The following is a 6,999-nucleotide window of genomic DNA, read 5'->3' as shown; positions in this document are numbered from 1 at the left end:
TTTATTTTAGTATATGATTAGTGTATGAGATCATTCATCAGTATTAACTATTGCCCACAACTGTGTGGCAGATTGTAATATCTATCAATAAAAAAAAAAATATTCTGTATGACATTATATTATATTAATTAATAATGTTTATACATCTTAAGGATAGTGGGAGTGGAGTGCTCAGTTTTATAATACTATGATTTATTTTATTTCTGGGTGTATTAGATATTAATAATCATTAATTTTGTTTAATTATTTTCAAAAATGAAATTTTCGAATCGACTAAAAAGTAATCCCTACTCAAAATTTTATAATTCATAGTAAAAACAAAAACAATAAATACAAATTTGGCCGGACGCAATCCACTAGGCTGCTTAGATCAAAAGTTATAATCCAGGAATCATATCAATCGAGAAAACCTTTACTCTGTCATTACCGTTTAAAAATTTAATTACTGTAAAAAATATTGATATAGCTTACAAACCTTGTTAAGAATAAAGAAGTAAAATAAAGGGCATAAATTCCTGATAAGAAAAAGAATAAAATAAAAAAAACAAAAAAAAAAAACTTTGGAACATTGTACGATTACAACTCATATTTAGAATGTTTATGGTGTATGGTTAATTTCTTACTCACTTCATATCAAGTACATAGGAAGTAGATTAACCATGTGCGTATTAAATGCATAGCATGCATTTTTGTTGTCAATATTGTTCTTACATTTTAACTAGCTTCATAAAATATTTTTATCTAGTTAACATTTTAAAAAAAAATTAGTTAAGCCAGATCAAGTTATTTAAGAAATAAAAAAAAAGATTTTGTCTAAAATAAAATATTTATATCAATACTCAATCTAAGAAGAGAGTATTTAGAAATCACTGATATAAAGGTTTTGGAACTATTAAAGCAGCTTTCTTATTTTCAAAAAATCTACTAATAAATATTTGATCTATTTTGTCAAGATCTAACTGTGGTGAACAGTTCTGTACTTTAATTCCCATTTTACATTAGTATCTTCAAAAGTGTGTATATATATATGTAACTGATTAGCGTTTACTGAATTAATATCAAACTTTTAATTTTGTCCATTAAATACTATATTATATTATAAGGTCAGTTAGTAAATAATAAAATAATAGAGTGTAAAAATGTGAGCTTGAATGTCCGGCGTAATGCGTGTAGGATTGCTCACCTCCGATCGGCCTTCTAAGATCCCATTAGTGAAAGGTTATCGACACTGATGGGAAGCAGTGGTCAAGGTTCTGGCTATTACGAAAATTATTACTTCCTAATTACTTATTATAGCTAATCCCTTTTTTCCCACTCTTCTTTACAGCTGCATTAATTGGCGACACAAAGGCTGTAACTGACCTACTTATGGTAATGGTCAGTAAAATATTCTTTACGACGTAGCTATGAGAAAATACTGAATGGGTTTGGATGATAAGGAGAGATCTTAAATAAAAAAAAACATAATTGACCATCAAAATAAAAATGCATTATCATTAAAAAAGAGAATTCTTTATTATCCTAAGATAATTCTTATATTTAATTACAAATTTCCATTTTTTACTTACAGTTCAAAAGGGTATATTAGTTATTTGTATTATTTTTTTCTAGAAGAATTTACCATTTGTGCAACTTTTTTTTTTTAATTTTTCATTTGAACAACGTTTCAATCAGTTTCGGTTTGCACTTCATCGAGTTTATTTATTTTAACTATGTGGTAGTAATTTGTCAATTAAAAATTAAAATTTTTTTTTTTTTTATATTAAAAAACTTAGACATAAGTTAAAACTTCTGTTCTGTTTGTTATATTGAAATTTTCTTATATTTTTTCATTAATCTTGAGTATTTTTATCATATTTGTCATATCATTATCACAAAATCTGATTTTGTATAAAATTAAACTTCTTTATTCTAAACAAGACTATAAATCAATTAGTATAAAATGTAACGTAATATTCCATGAAGATAGAAATGTATGGTAAAAAGAATTATAGAAGATATAGGTGTACTCAGAGGTGGGCAGCTACCCCCTCCCCTTACGAGTGAAAATTATTATGAATTAATAAAAAAATGTTTTTTCAATCTAATACTAATAGCAATAGTTAATGAAGCACTGGAACAATTATATATAATTTTATTAAAATTTATGTTCTTCATTCTCCTTTTCCGAGCTGAAACGTCACAGCCTGGGCCCTGTTTTATAATGAAAACTAATAGAATTAGTTCAAAACACAAGAATAGAAACAACGTATTAATTACACTAATCCTTATTTTTTTCATAATAGGGAGGACTATTGGTGATATTATAGGAGTTAAAAAGTACTAAAGTGCAAGTTACTATTGTACAAGTTACTGTAATTGTATTAAGTTAAATCCACAAGACTAATAGTATTTGTTTGTACTTTATTATGAAACAGGGCCCAGATTGACTTATAGTTGCCCTCCCCCTCCCCCCGATCGACTATGGTTTGCCCACCTAGTTTTGATTCTGGGTTAGACCTTGGTACAAGATTATTTAATTATTAATTTCCAGTTTTAATTGGAGTTCAAAAGGGTATTTTAGTTATTCATATTGTTTTTTTTTCATGATAAATTGCTCGTTTTATGATTTTTTTTTTCCTTATTTCACTATTTAAAAATTGTTTTAGGTATTGTCCGATCGTGAAGGAAGTTTTTAATAAAGGAAGTTTTTTAAATTATTGAAAAATAATAAATCCAATAACATTCCTTATTTAAATGCATTAAAATACAGTATATTTGGTCGTGGAAGATGGTTGTTTCTTCAGTTAGGATAGAATTTTTTTTTGTTTGTCAAAAGTGTCCAATTTTATAAGTTAAAACTATTAGCAACAAATTTATTGTTTCTCACTGTTTTTTAAATTTGTTTATTTGTCATGTTTTCGCTGATAGATGGTTATGCAGCTACTGATGATTATAGATAGTCGTTGGATAGGACGTTCCTGATAAATATTCGTCTTAATTCAACGCTGTATGTAGATATATGTCCATTTTTTATTAGGTACTACTCTTAAAAGGGAATTTGCTCAGTTTTAATTTTTTTTTTACTGTAGGGAAATTCACTTTGAAAGTGGGGAATAGCAATAGATAAGAACGTATAATTTCAATGTTGTTAAAAGGGTTTTCTGATTATTCAAAAGTATAGATTTAAAACTTTAAGGTTAAACCTTTGTGATTTAGTACAAATATAGCTCACTTTCGATATAAAACTTACTTTTTAGATTTTCACTGTGTAAAAAAAAAAAAAAAAAAAAAAAAAAAAGAAGAAATTATCAAAGAATTTTACATGAATACAATATTTAGTTTCGTCACTAAACATAAGTGTATTGAAAAAAGTAATAATATTAAGAAGAAGAGGGGAAAAAGAAGTTTTAAACGACTTGTACATATTTACCAATTTATACTTTTAAACATTAGTAAAATAAATAATACTTTTTAAACTTTGGATTCTTGTATACAATATTAATAGTCGTTCAATAAAATTTAAGTACGGAAATGTATCTAATTATTCTTCCACCTCTTCCTTGTCATGATCAAATAAGTAATAATATATTTCCATGTTTTTTTTATCCTATTTTTTTCTGTGCCTGTTTCAAATAATTCCAATGTCATATTAGTATTCATCTAATTTCGTGAAAAAAAAAATAGTAACAATAAATATAGTAGAAATATCTTTCCGGGTAAAATACGAAATTTCGAAATTTGAATTTTTTATTTCATCTGCACAGCCGTGGCAAAAAAGTTTCTTTTGTGTCCATACTGACCCTGGTATCATATTAATCAAAAAGTGTGAGGTATAAAATAATTCGATTTTTTAATTGTTTCTGCATAACGCATAGTACAGCAAAAAATTAGCGGAGTGGTATCTTTTGTGTCAGTGTTAGTCACTGATCACTAGTTTCATATGAGTCAAAAACTGGACTTTTTGTTATGTTTTGGAAAGGCAGCCATTTTCAATTGCCCCTGAACTAGATTGGCAGACTCAACAATTTTGACTATGACTGCTTATAGTTTATGTTAATGAATTGGAAATTTGGAGTGAAATAACTCCCTTTCTTTTTCTCCTGGTCACTTGTTCTATTTTGGATGTAGTAGTTGGATCATTATACAACAACATGTATCAGCTTATGTTGTGATAGGAGTGCACGGAATTCAAAATCAAGGTTTATATTCATTTATGATCTTCTTTCATGATCAATGTGTTTATCAAAAGTTTTCTTCAATTATACAACTATTTGAGCATTGATTGAGTCTGACGAAAATAGATTGAATCAAACTCATCATGGTTCAAGAGAATAAAAATCCATAGAAATTGTTTAACATGGTTCTTTATAATATTGATGAAAATTTAAATGTAATTACATCAATTGATAATTAAATGAATGTCATGATTTTTGAAATAACCATTAGATATTTCTTTATTTAATTTACAATTAAATATAAAGCTGTGCAGCTACGTTACAACCTTGAGTGTCGATGCAATGTAACAAGGGGCTACTGAGAACACAGATATTATGAGTAAGCTGACCACTAATTTTCCACTTAAAAGTAAAAAGATTGTTTATTTAGCAATTATTTCACTTATAAAAGAATCTGGTAATTATATTTTTCTTTCTAGGATGATAACTCACTGGTCATTTGCAAAATGCAATACGATTTTACAGTAATTCTGTTTTTGTTAAATAATATTTACTACTATTTTATAAACAATTTTAGTAATCAAGATTTTTAATATTAATATTTTTATTAAATATTTAATTAAATTAAATATCATCGACAGTGTTTAATGTCACTGTAAAAAATGGTATAGGAATTATTGTTATTCATCAATCAAATACCCAGTCTTTATACAAATTTTGTCACTTGTAAAAATTACAAAAAAATTATTGGTGTAGTAATTTTCAGAGTAGTGATTTTAATTGAACAAAAATGTAAATACAGACGGATAAAAATATAACAGTAAAATGACGTAACCTCAGTAAATAAAACCTGGCCTTAAGATAGTTCGTAATGCTTATGATTAAATCAACCGAAATTTTATTTTATTGAAAATACCAACAAAACAAAGTTATTCATCTTTTATGAATTAAATTTTTTAAACCATGTTTTCATTATTCGTATTAAAAATCGATTGAATCAAACTCATCATGGTTCGTCGTATTCTAAATCCGGAATATTTTCAATATTTTTTAATATTATGACAATTAATATAATGCTATGTATTGACAATCCGGGGTATTATTAAGGTGTTTCGTCATCTGCCCCTATACCTGGTCAGGGTATCCTTCTGGGAAGCTTTTAGCATCCTCGGATAGGAAAACATTTGTATTAAGTTTGTCACATTACCAGAGGCCCCTGAGAAAATTAGATTGGCTAACCTTTAAGTGTTCTAACAAAAATGATAGCTTGTGACGAGGGACCAGAATCAAATTAACCAGTTGCAGGTCCTTCTTGGACAAGTCAAACTTTTTGTTACACATCCTCGGCCCTGAGGAGGGGGACGCCTGCCTCGGGAGTCTTCGGACATCGATAACCAATCAGAGAAGAGATTTAAAAATAAGGTAACGCCCCAAAAGTGGGAGAAAAAGACAAGAGGAGATTTAGAAGAGCAAGGAAACACTCAATAGGAAGGGCTAGACGGAGGAGCACCTCAAGAGGAGGCAGCCTTAGAGGATGCGCTCCGACCAGACGAAGGCCACGAGACCTGGGCATCCCTGATGAACAGAAGACACCTACAGCACTACATCTTACGGCATCAGCAGCTATAAGTATAAATTAACTAATAAGTAATCATGTAATAATCTATATTTTGTGGCAACGTTTATCTGAATCATTTTAATCATAATAACGAATTGTAAATAAATACTTAGTTTCTTTATATAGTTTATATACTGTTATATATCCCAATATACCACTCTTTATTATCCTATATAATCAATGGTAAGAACATTTTATGAATATAAAGGTATTTAATTGGTAAACTGGTAAACACACAAACAGCCTTTGGAAAGGAATCCAATTATAATAATAGTTTTTTAGGACTCAATTTAAAATCAATTAATTAATTTATTTTTGGATAATTGCCTTCAGCGATTATCCTGGCATCCCAAGTAAATCTGCTACTAGAACATAGCAATAATATAGTATAAGGTAGGTTTTATGTCAAGAATGTTACAGCAACTTTTTCGGCCAAATCTGCAGTTCAAAAACGGCACTTTATGTAATCGATTTTTCCTGTAGTTTTTTTTTCGTTTTTCTCGAAAACGGTTCAAAAGATTCCGACTAAGTTGTTACCTTTATTTAACTGTTGTATTAATAGCCAAGAACAAAATTTTTAATATTTTTCATGTCTCAAGAAACCCTTAAGTAATTTTCATAGCAACAGAAAAATACATATATCAAAATATTTGATGTACTTTTAATTTTCTTTATTAAAAAATACAACTGTCTGTCAAAGAATATAGTCATTTACTAAGTATTAATATAAACAGTCGATGAATATTACTGTTTTTCAATGGTTGTTATGACAATATTCAGATTTTACTCTCACTATATATGAATTATTTATTAATAATATTGTCATCTTGAATAAAAGAAATAACTATTTCGGATTATACGTGGATTAGTTTCATCTCTTTGTAGGCTAATGAGTGTTTCAGATTTTTTTTTATTTGTAGTTTTGTTCTCCATATAGGTTTCGAATAAAATTACAGTTAATGAGAAGCATATCGCAGTCCCAGTTCAGCAGTCTAACATCTCAAAAATAGTTATTGTGAGGTATGCATGTAATCTTAGCTATGAGGGTATGATCTATACAGTGAAACATAGAATAATAGTAAAACATATGTCATAAAATCTAAGTAAAAACAATTTTTCCGAGATGTTACACTACTGAACTGAGACAACGATATTCTCATTATGTATATCAAAAAAAGGCATATATCCTCAGGGTACTGATAGGGAAATAATAACGGGTATGAG

This window comes from Halyomorpha halys, unplaced genomic scaffold, assembly GCF_000696795.3.
Source record: "Halyomorpha halys isolate HHAL.00 unplaced genomic scaffold, Hhal_1.1 Scaffold798.1, whole genome shotgun sequence".
In the NCBI taxonomy this organism is placed as follows: domain Eukaryota; kingdom Metazoa; phylum Arthropoda; class Insecta; order Hemiptera; family Pentatomidae; genus Halyomorpha; species Halyomorpha halys.
This window is presented reverse-complemented; position numbering follows the sequence as displayed.